This window comes from Protomyctophum bolini, assembly GCF_963924005.1.
Source record: "Protomyctophum bolini genome assembly, chromosome: 17".
Taxonomy (NCBI): Eukaryota; Metazoa; Chordata; class Actinopteri; order Myctophiformes; family Myctophidae; genus Protomyctophum; species Protomyctophum bolini.
Window position 1 is genome coordinate 19,039,948 of NC_137878.1, and position 15,292 is coordinate 19,055,239.

Here is a 15,292-nt window from a genome sequence, read left to right on the forward strand (position 1 = left end):
TAGATCTCTTCAAAGACTGGCAGTGATGATGAATGCTGTAGATGGATACAAGCAACAGTATTGGGTGTTTCACAAAGAAAAAGGTAAAACTAATGGGATTGTACAGCCTAAAATTGTAGGTTATTGTAGAAAATTTGAACACTCAATATCAAAGTCTTCACTGTCAGTTATAGTGAGAGTGAGACTGTGTATACTATGTGAAATAATTTGTAATTCTGTTGCTGTCAAATCATTGTGTAAGATGGTTTTATTGGCAAAGAGGGGCAGATCTATATTTTATGCATGGGACATTCAAGCAAATGAGATTCATGGTGTCTAGTGATAAAATGGACCGTTGAATGCAAAATACTAGAGTGTGGACTGGAATAACGAGGTCATGGTGGCATTTATTCTTGATTATATATAATTTGAGACATTGTAAGGCATTTTTCTGAGACAGGACGTGGGTCACTAAGGCTTTGTGCATGACACAGAACAAGCCACACTCAAAAGCCCATGCATTATGCTTTCACCCCAGCCCACTGAACCATCGCAATACTTTATTCACAACATTTGATTAGCTAATGACATAATGAAAACACACTTGGGAACATAATTTATATACCGGTATTAAAACGGTGCCAGTCTATATGCAATGGAAATTGCTCAAAGTAAAGTGGGGTATTGATAAAAGCTACCTGCCAAATGCTGGAATTCTGTCTACTTAACAATGGTCCTGGACACTGAGATAACTGCTGGTTTTCATTCAAGCTAGCTATATTTTCCTACTACTACATACTAGTTTCCTTTCCTGCACAATGCATGACAATCACTGTATTGTGATCTTATTTTCTTTCTTTGTTCATTTGTTAGCATGGTAACGGTAACATTTTCATTAAACTTGGAGGGAATGATCAGTAGACTGCCCTGAAGACATCATTATGTTTTGGCGCTGAAAAGGGCCAAGGTCAGTGGTCCCCACAGGACCAGAAAAACCCCATTATTCCAGTTCCCCAGGACCCAAGTTGAGAAACACTTCGCCACTTTGAGCCTTAACCAAACTTAATTTGGCCTACTTTCTCTGTCTGTTTCAAAGATAACCAAACTTGTCTTGGGGGAGTTATGTTTCAGTCTAAAACATTGACATATTTCTCTGCATATTGAAAGCTACTGGAGAATTCTGAAATCTAACATCCATTTGTGGCTGAAGACAAAACTACTGCATTTCTAATTAACACAATTAACAATGAGCTGATTGATGACGGGTGTGACATAAGTACTATAGTCCCGTCCAAAGGCTATTCACAAAAAAGTATCCTATGGCTGTTCATTACAATCAAGTGGGACATGGGAGTCTCAATTCATTCAAAGCTGTTGCCCTTGAAGTCATACCTGAGAGGTTACTATAGAGACTAAGAAAACTCCCAACGAGAAACATTTTGGCTTATCGCACTGAAGTGACTTTGGTCAATCCATATCTTACTGTCACTCACTTGAGGAAAATGTAATGTACTTCGAGCTGGCAAATTTGGATGTGCTTATTGCGAATGCAGTGATTGCGAATGCTGTGAGCACTTACTATGAGACCTAGCAGATCATGTCTGTCTGTGTGTGTGTGTGTGTGTGTGTGTGTGTGTGTGTGTGTGTGTGTGTGTGTGTGTGTGTGTCTGTCTGTCCTGCTTTTGTGCCCATATATGGAGCTGAGTGATTACGTCACCATGACTCAGCCATAACCATATAAGGAGTCCCCAAAGCAGCTATACGTCCAAAACCCAAATATGTACGAGCTGCGTTCGCTTCCCGCGTTTGCGCGTCTTACTGTTTTATTCCTTATACTTGCCAACCCACATTTGTAATAGACTTACACTTGCTTTAATTATCTGGTCAATCTGCAGTGGACTGTCAACGTTTGAGAGTGTTAACAAAGTGAAACCAATAGTTTGACAGTCAAACTATTTGTTTGTCTTCACTTGAGACCCTCATGAAATCCGTTGGTCCATCCATCCATCCATCCATCTTCAGCCGCTTATCCGGCCTTCCCTGAGGTCTCCTCCCAGTGGGGCGTAGCCTGGGTAAACCCACTCCCCCTGCTGGACAACATTTCATTCAAATCTGGCGAGGGGGGAGGGGTTTACCCAGGCTAAGTGGGACGTGCATCGAGGACCTCCCTAGGGAGACGCTCGAGAGGCATCCTAACCAGATGCCTTCCCAGGCGAAGAAGCAGAGTCTCCCTCACGTGACTGAACTTCTCACCCTATCTCTAAGGGAGATGCCAGCCACCTTTGCCAACACATTTCGGCCGCGTGTATTCGTGACCTTATTCTTTAATTCTTCAAATGAGCGCATAACGTACTAATAACAGATTTTTCTATAATGTAATACTAATAATGTAATAATGTGTTACATTATGAACGAACACATAGCAGCTCATAATGTAATAAAAGTTCATAATGTAATAATGGCTCAATAATGTCTTACACTGACATATATATTACCTCTGTTGAAAAATATAGACTTTCTTATGGCCCATATTATTGAGAAAAGTCTTACACTATCATATTTTATTTATTACCGCTGTTGACAAATGTATACTTTAATTTCAAAACTTGCTATTTATTCCATGTATGTCTCTGTCTGTCTGTAATGCTAATTTACTGAAGACATATATGGAGATCTAGGGTTTCCGAATTACGTGGATTACAGACATAAAGAGACTTGGTGCATTTATAGATAGATACTAGAGTGGCCTACTTGGAACGATGCAAGTTGGAAATGAATGCCCCACCCAGCTATTACTTGCGCGAGCATAGCGTGCGCAAGTAATAGCGGCTGCGTATGTTGCTGACACCCTCGGCCAATCAGGGCACTGCGTGCGTACGTCGGTGCGTTGCATGGCCAATCAAAGCGCGAGTTGGCAGCTTGCTGCGTATGTCGTGGTCCCTTTGGATCGCCTCCTTGTGTTGATGGTGTTGCTCGGCCAATCAGTGATGAAGTAACTGTGTTTATTTAAAAACATGTTTAAGTTGACAAGAGTCAGAGATAAGTTGCGCGCTCTGCTTGCGCACAAGTAGGCCATTCATGGCCAACTTGCGCAACTTGGCAGCTCGACAAAGTGCATTTCTAGTTATGTGTCCTGTGCCCATATATAGAGTTTATGTAACGATGGAAGTTGGAGATCCATGCAATATCTATTGAATAGTATATATTGTACCCGTGTCAATATATGGAGATTTCTGTATCTGTCTCTCTGTGTCTCTTTATTCCTATATATGGAGTTCTGTGTCCCGTTGTACCTGTTCCACCCATCTGTCTGTGTCCCTTTTATGCCCATATATGGAGAAATCTCATGTTGCGTTTATAGACTGTTGTGTCCCCCTCTCAAACGAGCACTTGTCCAGTCGGGCAAACTGAAAGCGAACTCCATCTGACTGAAAGTTTTATTTACCTGCCAGGGGCAGGTGGGCAACCCTTAGTGTCAATGCCTGGATACATGTTGCTATACATGCGCAGCTGCAGTGCACCTGTTGTCCTATTTCACACAACTAGTATTACTATAAATGATGTCGGCTAGATGCAGTGAAGATACTGTGGCTTATAACTATTTAATCACATTGCATCACATTGTCTTAAACAATTTCCGCCGCCATTAATTAATAGCGTATTGCCAAGGTTTTATCGCGCGCAACATTTACTTTGAAGAGCCAAATATCTGTAATCGCATGTTACAATGACAAAATGCTGTGTGTGGTGTATTGACCGGTATTGACCGGTTGATCGGTCGGTGGTGGAAAAACCTGACCACGAGTATCACAGCGCCTGCTACAGACCGTTGAAAACATGTCTTCCCCAGAAACGGCCCCTCAATGTCGTTTCTGAGATACAGGGCTTTGAATCCAGGGATTGCAATGGAAGTGGATGCGCGCATCTTCAAAATGGCCGCGGCCACTGTCCCACTTGGTCTGTTGTGCTAACGAACGGTAGCTAATGATTTGATCGGATAAAAACATGGATTGAATAATATAAACCCTGGAAAACGGAGATTCCGGGTTTGGCAGGCTAGGGTACTAACCCTCTGTACTCCGTGTTAAATGTGTGAAGAGTCATTGACAGCTTCAATAATTTTGTGTATGATAATGTACTAACAACTAACCATACTACACAACAAAACCCAGAATGTTTAAATTGACACTCAGGACTTTGCAGTGTATGACGAGTTGGCGACCACAGGATTCCACGTACTACACAACATCCGGGATTAGCAGAGTTTGGCACAGATCGAGTCCGACACTGCCATGTTAGAGATTGATTTACCATTTGCCTCACAATCCTTTGGATGGCTTGATAGTTATCCATGTGAAATATTATACTATTATTGTTTATCATTATTTTGTGTGGGAGGTTCCTTTTCGGTTCCCGGGAGGGTTGTATTCGGTGCTCTCTAAAATCTTCCAGTGACCAAAAACTACTTTCTCTCCTCCATGTGCAGGGAATAAAGAAAACTGCAAATAGAAAATCATAACCTCTAAGAAAAGATGAATTACTGCACACAATAGTCAACACTGAAATTGATTAAAACACATTTCATTTTGTTGGCAAGGAAAGATCTTCCTCAACATTGCGAAATTTCATTGCAGAGGTAATTTAGGTAAACAATGTGTGCATGCAGGAATTCCATTTTTCAGTATACAATGGGGTGCCACTCTGCAGACCAAAGCAATAAAGCGTGTCTTGCAGAATCCCATTGTGCATGCTTCCACAATGACACTCTGTTCCAGATCAATAACTGTCCAGACTCACAGCTAACCTTTTCAAAAATTCAGAAAGTCTGCTTCACAATCTCCCCATGTCTGTAGGAAACACAACATGTTTAGGGGCAAGGAGCATTAGCACATTATACATACGGTTAAATGACGTATAGCGGCTATACCTACAGTATATACATACACTATAGCCTATTCCCCACCACAAAATAATTACCATAATGACACTTTGATGATTACATGATGATGGAGATGTTTATGTTGCAGCACGCAAATTTGTGCTCACACTGCCCTTTAAATACTATGACAACACACCTTTGTCGCAGAACAAAATCACTAAAGGGGCTTTGGGGTTAGACAGTAGGTACTTTGAGGACACTGACACTGTTGCCCACTTTATTTCGCTTTAGTTGATACAGTGGAGAAAGAAAAAAAGGCATGCAACATTGCAACTATAGAGTACCTAAGTCCTGATGTTACTCCCGCTACCCCTGGGTCATGGAAGTCTTTTTTCTATAGAAATTCTCCAAACTTCAGTTCTCAATAAGGGTCATAATTTGCCGTTGTAGTCAACATATTGCAAATATACTGTATCAACGCTGAGGCACTATTGCTGTGGTTCACAGTCCACAGTGGTGTGCTGTGAGACATGTCCAGTTGTGTCTTGGTATTTTGTGACGACCGTTGACCACACATTATTATTGCAATTTATTATACAACTAGACAAAATAATATTAATTCGTATTTTATTGAATATATTAGTACTTTGTTTGCACAATTATTTTTAACCACTTTCAATCTGGTATTTCTATTTTGTAGAAAATGGTACTTCTACAAGGTCACAACGTGTCACATCGTGCCATGTGAGATTGTACTGTAGCTATGAGTACACCTACAGTATGAATACAGGTGTGCCTTCACTGCATTGAGATTTTGAGTTGCCCCTTGGTGTGAGTTTACCACTGCAAATTCTGCAATAGTGCACTACACCCAATCAGAAAAAAACACCAATTGTGAGCTTGTAGATCGACAATTTTTGGCATGCGAAACCGCTGTACGACTAAGTATGAATTTGGCATGACTAAGTATGAATTTGGCTTACCGTTATGCATGTGAGTGTGCATGCGTGGGTGGGTTCATTGAGAGAGCAAGGGCAATTGCTTTAAAAGACAGCTCACAGATATAGATACAATAAAAATGGCCCACAAAGGCTGCGCGATAATCAAACTAGCAGCTCTGCAGAGCCGAACAAATAGAATGCTGTCTGCATCGCTGCTGCTGAGGTCATAATGCTCATCTCGTTAGAGCTGTCCCATGGTACCGTTTTCTGCTGACTGCAGGTCGGCATACACACCAGCTCGGCACGTTCTGCGTTTATCTCTGTGCAATTCATCAGCCAAATGCATTCAGATGAAATGTTTTCATTCCCAAATGTGACATAAATAGCTGAATAAATTAAGGGAAATAATTATAATATGTACTGTATATCAATAATAATACAAAATATTATTATTAATAATAAAAATAATAAATCATACGTGAAATTGTGTGATGTCCACAATTTTGTCAGTTACCGTGAATAGATATTTTTAATTTGGATGACAATGGTAATTGTCAATAGAATTTCCTATGAGCTGGTTCATGTTTCTACTTGCACAGGTTGGCTGCTATCACATTTAATTAGAATGGAGAACCTTTATTCTGGGCAAAGAGGCACAAGGGAGGCAAGTAAAGCTGCTAATAATGTTCCACTGGGATGGTCCACCTCTGGCAAGCTGACCTACTTCTGCCATCAAGGTCGGAATTACTGTAAAGCCCATGGCCGCAGAGAGCAGTTACTTAACGGCTATAGCAGAGGAGAAACTTAACTAAGTCAACAGAAACTAGGTCACAGTTGGTAGATTCATTGAAGTCTCCAATCCATAATTATTGCTTTTCCATCCAGGTAGCATTACACTTTCTGTTGCTGCGTGCGAGGTTGATTTCCGATGGGTGGCACCCTGGGCTGTGTAGGTCCTTTATGTCAGGGGTCAACGTTTTTGACTGGGATCCCTGGAAATGCTTTGGCCGTGTCTCGCCAGCATCAAATGTCTTTCTGCCAGCAGGCCAAGGAACACAATCCCAGAAATATCTGTAAACAAATGACATGACAATGAATTTATCATGTCAGCCGTAAGGAAATCCATATTTGGGCAAGACTGACATCAACAATATTCTGTCAGAGACTCACAGGGTCGCCACAGACATGCTGTTATTTTTCATAGCACCATGACTTTCAGTCCGGTTATACTTCACAAATTCTACTTGGCCAGTAATATTGGCCTAGTAAGTTAGTAACCAATCAGTCCTAGCTTAATATGAAAGATACAGGGTGTAAATGTCAATTGACCAACAGAAATACAGCCAGGCAAACGTTGACATATTGTGGGTTGAGAGTCTGCTGCGGACAAACGCCTGGTGTCCACTTAACCTTTTGACCGAGGCAGTCCGTGCTGGCTAAATGGTGGTTGCTACCCTGAATGAATGTGGCTTGGCAGACTTAATCAGACTTAACGACGCTTCCCCAGGTAGGCCTGGCTGAAGAAGAGAGAATCAATCATTGTCTGGAGAATCCCATCTCTCTCGCTCTCTCTCTCTCTCTCTCTCTCTCTCTCTCTCTCTCTTCTCCCGCACACATCATTCCTATGTTCTCTCTGTTTTCTATTCTTCAAATCTGTTTCATTTTAAATTCCTCATCCTCTCTCTCCCTGTCTCTCTCTGTCTCTCTCTCTCTCTCTCCCTCTCTCTCTCTCTCTCTCTCTCTCCCCCTCCCTCTCTCTCTCTCTCTCTCTCTCTCTCTCTCTCTTTACATCAGCTGTATCGACCATTGCTTCGGCCCCTGGTAATTAAAAGGCATCGATCTGATCCAGCAGTAGAACATCAGGGATATGGCCTTACAGTAGAGCAATGAGATGCTTTAGGAGGAGGCTGGGCTTTTGTGTGTGTGCGAGCATTTGTGCATGCCTGCTTTAACATGCATTTGTACACGCCTGCTTTAACGTGCATTTGTGCATGTTTGAAGGATGTGTTCAGGCTGGATCTCATTTCACTGTAACACAAGCATGCATTTTGCATGCATGAACTTGTTGTTTGAGATGGATCTTTATGTGTCCTTTAAATGTAATGTGTCCACCAGTATTCATTTTATTGTTTGTACAGATAATCCGTGTGGGCGTGACGGGATTGCAAACGAGTAATGAAAAAAGCAGGCACACAACTTATATAGCCACGATGCAATGCAGGTTTAATTAAACAAACACCCAAGTTTCGACCAAACAGTCAACTGCAGTGTACAACGTATAATGGGATATATAATGTCATTTCACTAGATTTATACAGGGGATGGAACACATGGGGCTACATTTTCGTTCGATCTTTCTAAATACACTGTTTGGGGATTTAAAAGTGGTGTTCCCCCACTAAAGTTGGTATTTTGGTTACCTGTCTAAATCCCTAAAACACCTCCGTTACCCTTTATATTATGCATAGGTGTGGTTTGGGCGTTAGAATAATTAAACCAATCACCGGTCCACGGTCCACTGCCTTTAAGAGATCCCATATCCGTTGCCCGTTATGCCCAGTTCTATAGTCTTCATAGCCTTACGGTCTATAGCCCATGGAAGAGTGATGTGATGCTGCCTTGACTTGTGATGCACCCTGCTCCCCTCCCCCCGGGCCCAACCCCGCACAGAGCCAAGAACACACCTCCTTTCATTGAGTCACAACTCGCTCAAATCTCGCCCATTTAAAAAAATTGGGGTGATGGGGTGATGAACTAAACGAACAAATGGAATTGCACACGTCACACAATGCCTGGCACAAATAACTACTTTGACTACACAATTATATAAACACAATGGACACAAGGAAGTGGCAGGCACTCACTTCTGCTGATTATAGGAAAATTACAAAGAGATGCAATAGGAGAATAAGGAGAGATGAGGCAGCCTGACTCTGTGCCTGGACATCTCCATTGAGGCGCGCCGCTCTACCAAACTAATTTGGCACGGTTTACGGGTGCTTCTAAACTCCACTATCGCCTTCCCAAATGTATGTGACCAAAATAGCAATTTAGGGGAAAGTGTGCCAACACGCCCATGACCACACCTCTAGGCGCAAATACTGGTGTCTGCAAAAAAGCGAGAAAAATGGAGCCCATGGTGTATTGTGTGTTACGAGAGATATACGGTATAAAGAAAAAAACAAAAACATTGGGAATATTTATCAACACATCATCTTATTATAAAATAGTTGAAATAAAGAGAATAATGTCTTTAATTCATCACGAAAAACACCTAATATAATTTTAGGCAGGCAAAGTCAGTTTACAAAGCCAGAAACCAAAAGATTCCTAGCTGCATATGAGAGAGAATGCTATAGGAAGTAGAGGTGGAATCTCAAAGGTAGATTAATGTATACGTTTATGATGTGCACATCACAAATAAGTCCAAAAATATTTGATAAAAAATTATATAGAAAAATAAGTGATAGAAAAACAATCTAATTTATATAACGCAAAAATATATTAAATAAAGCAGTTAGGAAACAGAGAGAGGGAAGATGTGTAGGCTAAATTGTGCTAGATCATAATACACTTTCAAAAGTTAACATTAAGGCCATTGCTGGCAAGGAAATGCTTCTCTTGTCAAAAGCATACTGTCAAAATCACCTCTTCTAGGCACATGTATAGGTAGGTCTACTTTCTCTATACAGTATGTAATGGACAGTGATGAAATGCGCTGCATTAGGATAACGGGTGTTTTTAATAACACTGAGTGACTCCTCAAAAAGTATTCTCACCAAGCAGAAAATTGAGAGATGCATTAGTCCACTCTGACCTTCCTCTTTCAGTTATCACACCACAACGTGCACTTAATGCAACAGCAGATGAACATGTACTGTCTTCAGTTCAAACACCCCTATTCAGGCCCTCCCAAAAGAAAACACCTTAAATATAAAAAATTGCTATGGACTGCATGTGCAAATAAAAAACACCGTAACACTTCCTAAGGTTAATAATCAATATTTTAAATGTTTTATTTGCAAATGGATTTATTTGCACGTACTGTATATTCCATAGGGCTGGACCACACATGGGCAAATGACATCATCGAGTTGGGATAGGCATTGTCTCGCTTGAGTACGAGATGAACGTTTTCTAAAATAAATACAATATTTAAGGTGTTTTTTATTTATTTATTTTAGTTAAAGAGGGCAATTATAATGTATTAAAGCATATAAGGCTTATTAGCCAGGGATCCTTCGCACTTAGCAGAATATTGCTCTAAGTCTAAGAGATATAAAAATCCTTATGTTGCAGCACATTTCACTGATGCTGGTCACTCAATTTCTGCCCTTTACACACTGTAGGAATAGAGAAAGTACCTGTCACTAGAAGAGGAAGCGACTTCGACACTATAATGCTTTTCTAAACAGAAGCTCATTCGATTTGTTTTTCTTTAAATACCCTTGCACCCAATGGCCTTTTAATGTTGTTGACTTTGATTTAACTTCCTCTAACAGTGTATAGAGATTATGCCTAGCCAAGCACAATTATTCACACATACCCCACTGTATCTGGAGTATATGGAAATAGCTGATATACAGTACAAGCTTACAATGAGTCCAATGCTCGCATCGCGACACGTTGCAACCACCACCCCTCATAGGGCAGAAGTTAAAGTTACTCAGATATTAAAATAACATGATACATGATACAACCAGCATTGAATTATATGAACCAGCATTGAATGACATGCTGACATAGTGAAGACCTACTGTAAACGTTGCTACAGGTGAAATGTGCCGGATTAAAGACAAAACAGAACAGAACATTGTGGCACAAAGGATTGACCAAGTCGCCTCTGTCTTGTGCTAGGGTATGATGAATCTGTAACTCCATACTAGCTTATCATATGGCTTGTCATCCTCCTGCTGTTTCCTCCTCAACCTCCCGTTCACAACCACCTCCAGATTGTTGTGTTCAGCTCCTCACCAGCTTGGTCAGTCCCTTGTGTTGATGTTACTCCCTGAACTGACCATGGCAAAATAGGAGGACAATGACTACTACTACAGACTGGTAGATCATTTGTTGCAGCCTGTTGCACACATTGAAGGCCCTGAGGAACAGCTTGAGTTGTCGGTGCAGTCCAGTTTATTGTTCATGTGTACTCACGTCACAGCAACTCATCCCCACAGATGGTGATGTGCTACTTAGCTTGGTCCTTCCAATGTTGAGCTGGAGGTGATTGTTGTCACACTTCCCTACAAAGATCATCACCAGGGCTCTGTACTCGTCATCATCCGTGATGGAGTTGATAATGGAGGAGTCATAAGAGAACACTGGTGTTGGCTCACCGGCACATATGACAGACTGCACTGCAGGCTGCCGGAGAGGTACCTCATAATCCAAGGCCACCTCTGTTAACTCCTGAGCTGGCCAGCATGGATGGATCGGTGTTAAAGGTGCTGAAGAAGTCAAAGAACATGACTCACACACAGTGCTGCACGGCCTCTCCAGGTTGTGTGTAAGCTCTGTGGAGCAGATAGATGATAGCATCATCCACACCAATTTTGCAAGACAACTGCAGGGGGTCACTCACCAGGGGCTTCAGATACTGCAGTGCAGGACCAGTCACTCATAGAGCTTTGTGACTTCATGTAGTCATTGAGAGCATGCATGCAGCATCCTCTCCTGGACACTAGTTGGAGCACCTTCAGCCTCAGCAAGTGGTTGAAGATGTGGTGGAATGCTGCTGCCAACTGCTCTGCGCTGTATTAAAGCGGGTTTGTTATTGACTCTGGTCCTAGCTTCGATGTCCAAATAGAGAAAACAGTGCAAGCAAGCAAACTGTGACCAAAGTGACATTTGCATTTCAATCTACGGGAAAGACAGCAGAAAGTTGTGAGGATAAACAAGAGCAGCTCTTCATCAGGTATAATGTGTGAGAATGTCCATGCAGTATGTGATCAGCAATAACAGTCATAACAGTCAGTCTAGTTTAGTAGTACAGAGAGGGATGCTATTGTAGGGTTGCAGTGCATAAAAGATAAAACCCTCATTACAAAGGCCAATGCATAAGTACGTTATGGTCAAGTGTAGACAAGTGGGCAAATGTGTGGCTTTCACCAAAAGATCGGTTCAGTGGTTCAGTGGCTATGCTATGCAGTGGGGGAGGCATTTACCTGGCATGGTATGGGTCCACTTGTCTCTTGTCGCAGCCACAAGATCTCAACCCAATTGAACACCTACGTATGGGAGATTCTGGACCGAAGTGTTATACAGCGCTTTCCACCACATAGTCAAAATGCCACATGACGGAATATGTTGTGTTAGAATGGTTCCATCCCTCCAGTTCCAGGGACAGGCGCATTGAAGCTGTTCTGGCGGCTTGTTGTGAGTGACCTTACTATAGACATTTAGTCGTTTTCCTTCTATGTGTCACCCGTCTGTGTATGCCTGTATTTATTTCACCGTATGCACAACTGCACATTGTGGTGTCCAGTGCACAGCTTGGCATTTCTGTGAGCTTGCCCTTTGTGTACTGCATATAACTTATCTATCTGAGACGGCAGTTCTCTAAATATTACATTTACCGTATACTGTATGTTTTGCAGTGTTGCCATCTCTAACTGAGACCTTGCTATTCCCATTCACACACACACTCAGTTAGCATGAGGCGTAATAATGCGCTGCCAGTCGAGTCTAGTTAAACCTCCCATCTGGTGAAATATCTGAAGCCGACCCGAGTGTATTACCTCCCAGCTCGCTTATTAGGCGAGTAAGGGAAAAACAAACAACGGATTGATTCTGTGCAAGTGTGCATACACAAGCCCAATGGCAACCTCCCACCCACCCTCACTCACAGATACACACACACAGGGGATGTTCTCGCAAGCACGCACGCACGGATGTACACACGCACGTACACACACACACACACACACACACACACACACACACACACACACACACACATTTTTACCTCATCTACTCTCTACTTTTATTCCATCTGAGTGAACACAGTAAATCTGAGTGCTCTGTGATTGCTAGCACTGCACATTCCACAACCTCACAAAGAGATGGAGTTAGCCTCTGAGATGGCGTACGCTTTGTCTTAGCTACAGAAGAAATTATAAAAATCTAACCGTAAGAACACAATACAAAAATATAACCATGGCTCTTATAGTAGCCATGGTCTGACACACAGAGAGTGACTTTGTGACACGCACGCACACACACATACACACACACACACACACACACACACACACACACACACACACACACACACACACACACACACACACACACACACACACACACACACACAGAAAGAGTTTATTCACTGAGTCCATGGATTACTGTTGCACGATATACAATAAATTAAAATAGTTGCACGAAGCATCTGTCTCTATATGAGTTCTATTTCTACAGTACATATTTTCCATTGTGACATGATCTAGTGTGGTGGCCTTTCATATGACGCCGTGACTGAGTTATGCTTGTCTGAGCGCCCATCTCCCCGCTCCCGTGCCTCATAAATCCATTGAATTACCCAGCATACCCCTTCTCTCCACCATTAGCCCCCTCACCCCCCACCCCTCTTCCCTTCTTCCTGAACGAGTGATCAATTAAGGTCCTGTCCAACTCACACTGCGCGTCAGCACTTTCTCTCTCCCTCTCCCCCCCCCCCCCCCCCCTCTCTCTCTCCCTCGCTCTCTCTCACACACATTTTTTCTCTTCTTGTTCGGGTGTCAGCCCAAAGAGTGTCATTCAAGAAACATAAGGCGGCACACGAGCAATGGTAGGAAAAAAAGAAGCTCAGAATCCTTTATTTTCAGGATGAGAGATGCTCTTTGTACAGATTTGAGTGTGCGTTATGGGGTTGTGCGACTCCCTACGTGGGATGGGGTTGTGTGTGTGTGTGTGTGTGTGTATGTATGTGTGTGTGTGTGTGTGTGTGTGTGTGTGTGTGTGTGTGTGTGGGGGGGGGGTTACTGTTCCACCTCAGTGGAGCCTTCACAGGCAGGTTAGAGAGAAAAGACACAGAGCATCAGGAGGGGGAGGTAGAGAGGTGATATACAGTATTCCCACAGCACTCCCCAAGTCTCAGTGGGATAAATGGATTGGTAAATACACTGAGCAACGTACCTTGCTATATATATATATAATATATATATATATATATAATTATATATATATATTCCCATACCACAGATGTGAAGACACTTATGATGAATTTCACAGTTAACGGCTCTGACATAGATTTAACAGCATGTCAAACTCATTGGTACAAAGGTAATTTTAGGATTTTGCAGAGTCCTTGTCCTTGTTCTCCTAAACATAACCCGAATCCCCCTCATATCACCCCTACCACAGTGCAGTTATAGAGTCCTTAACATGGAGCTCAGTGATATCACAGAGTCTATTAGGATCTGCCAGATTCTATTAGGCGACCACTCAGTAGGCCATTATTGGTGCGGCCCTCAATTGTAACACAGTTACCAGCCATTACGCTGTTTGATTACAGGTTAATTGCAGTTTCCGCGGCCGAGATAAGCGCCCGCTCGCTCTGGGGCCCGACTTTGAAGGAACCTCCCAGTGTTGGCTGATTGTTACAGATTGACACGACACTCGGAGAGAGATAAGGCTGTGGAACATTGGAGTGGTGCTCTTGGGGCAGGGCGGAGGGACTTCATCTTTTTAAAAGGCTTATTTGCCTTCAGGGTTATCCAAGGCCTTTGCCATTGGCAGCGGTCATTAGGCGGATAAAACAGAATGATACATGAGGTTCCTTTTATGTTTCCCGAAGTCTTCTGTGGCATTGTTTGATCGTTCTCATCCACTTTGAAAATCTGCACGTTTGTACCCACTGAGCAAGCAAGCTTAGTTTTGTAGTTTTGTTTTGCTTTATTCTCTCAACGTCTTCGCAGCTCCATCAAACTCCTTGTTTGTCACGCAGGACAAACTATTTTTCTTTGCACCTGCATTTCTTTGCTTATCTCCATACAATCCCCAATGCCCCCTCCCCGTTTAAATGATAGACTCTTCCCTCAGCCTGTTTTGGGGATGTGCGAGTCAAGGACAGTCACATCGCTGCAGGCAATAAAACAGACTTGTATGTCTGTCTTATTTATCTGCTCTATCTATCTACTTGTCTCTTTCCTCCTCTCTCCCTCTCTTAATATCTCTGTCACTCCAAGGGCTCCAATCCTTATCTGTGAAGGAATTGTACTGAGTTCTTCTCTTCTAATTGCCCCCTCTCGCTCATCTTTGCCTCAGGTCTCTGGGAAAGTTTCTAATTAACCATAATCCATTTCACCTTCTCAAGGAGCTGATAAAGCCTTGCCCCTTCTCCTAACCTCATCAACGTTTCTTCTATCTTGCCTCTTCGTTTACCTTTTTTCTCTTTATCTTTCAATTTACCATAAAGCTGTATGCATGGCAAGAGGGAACCATTTGTATAATAATTTTTTGCCATTCTCTGGTCCCTCACAAACAGATTATCGTG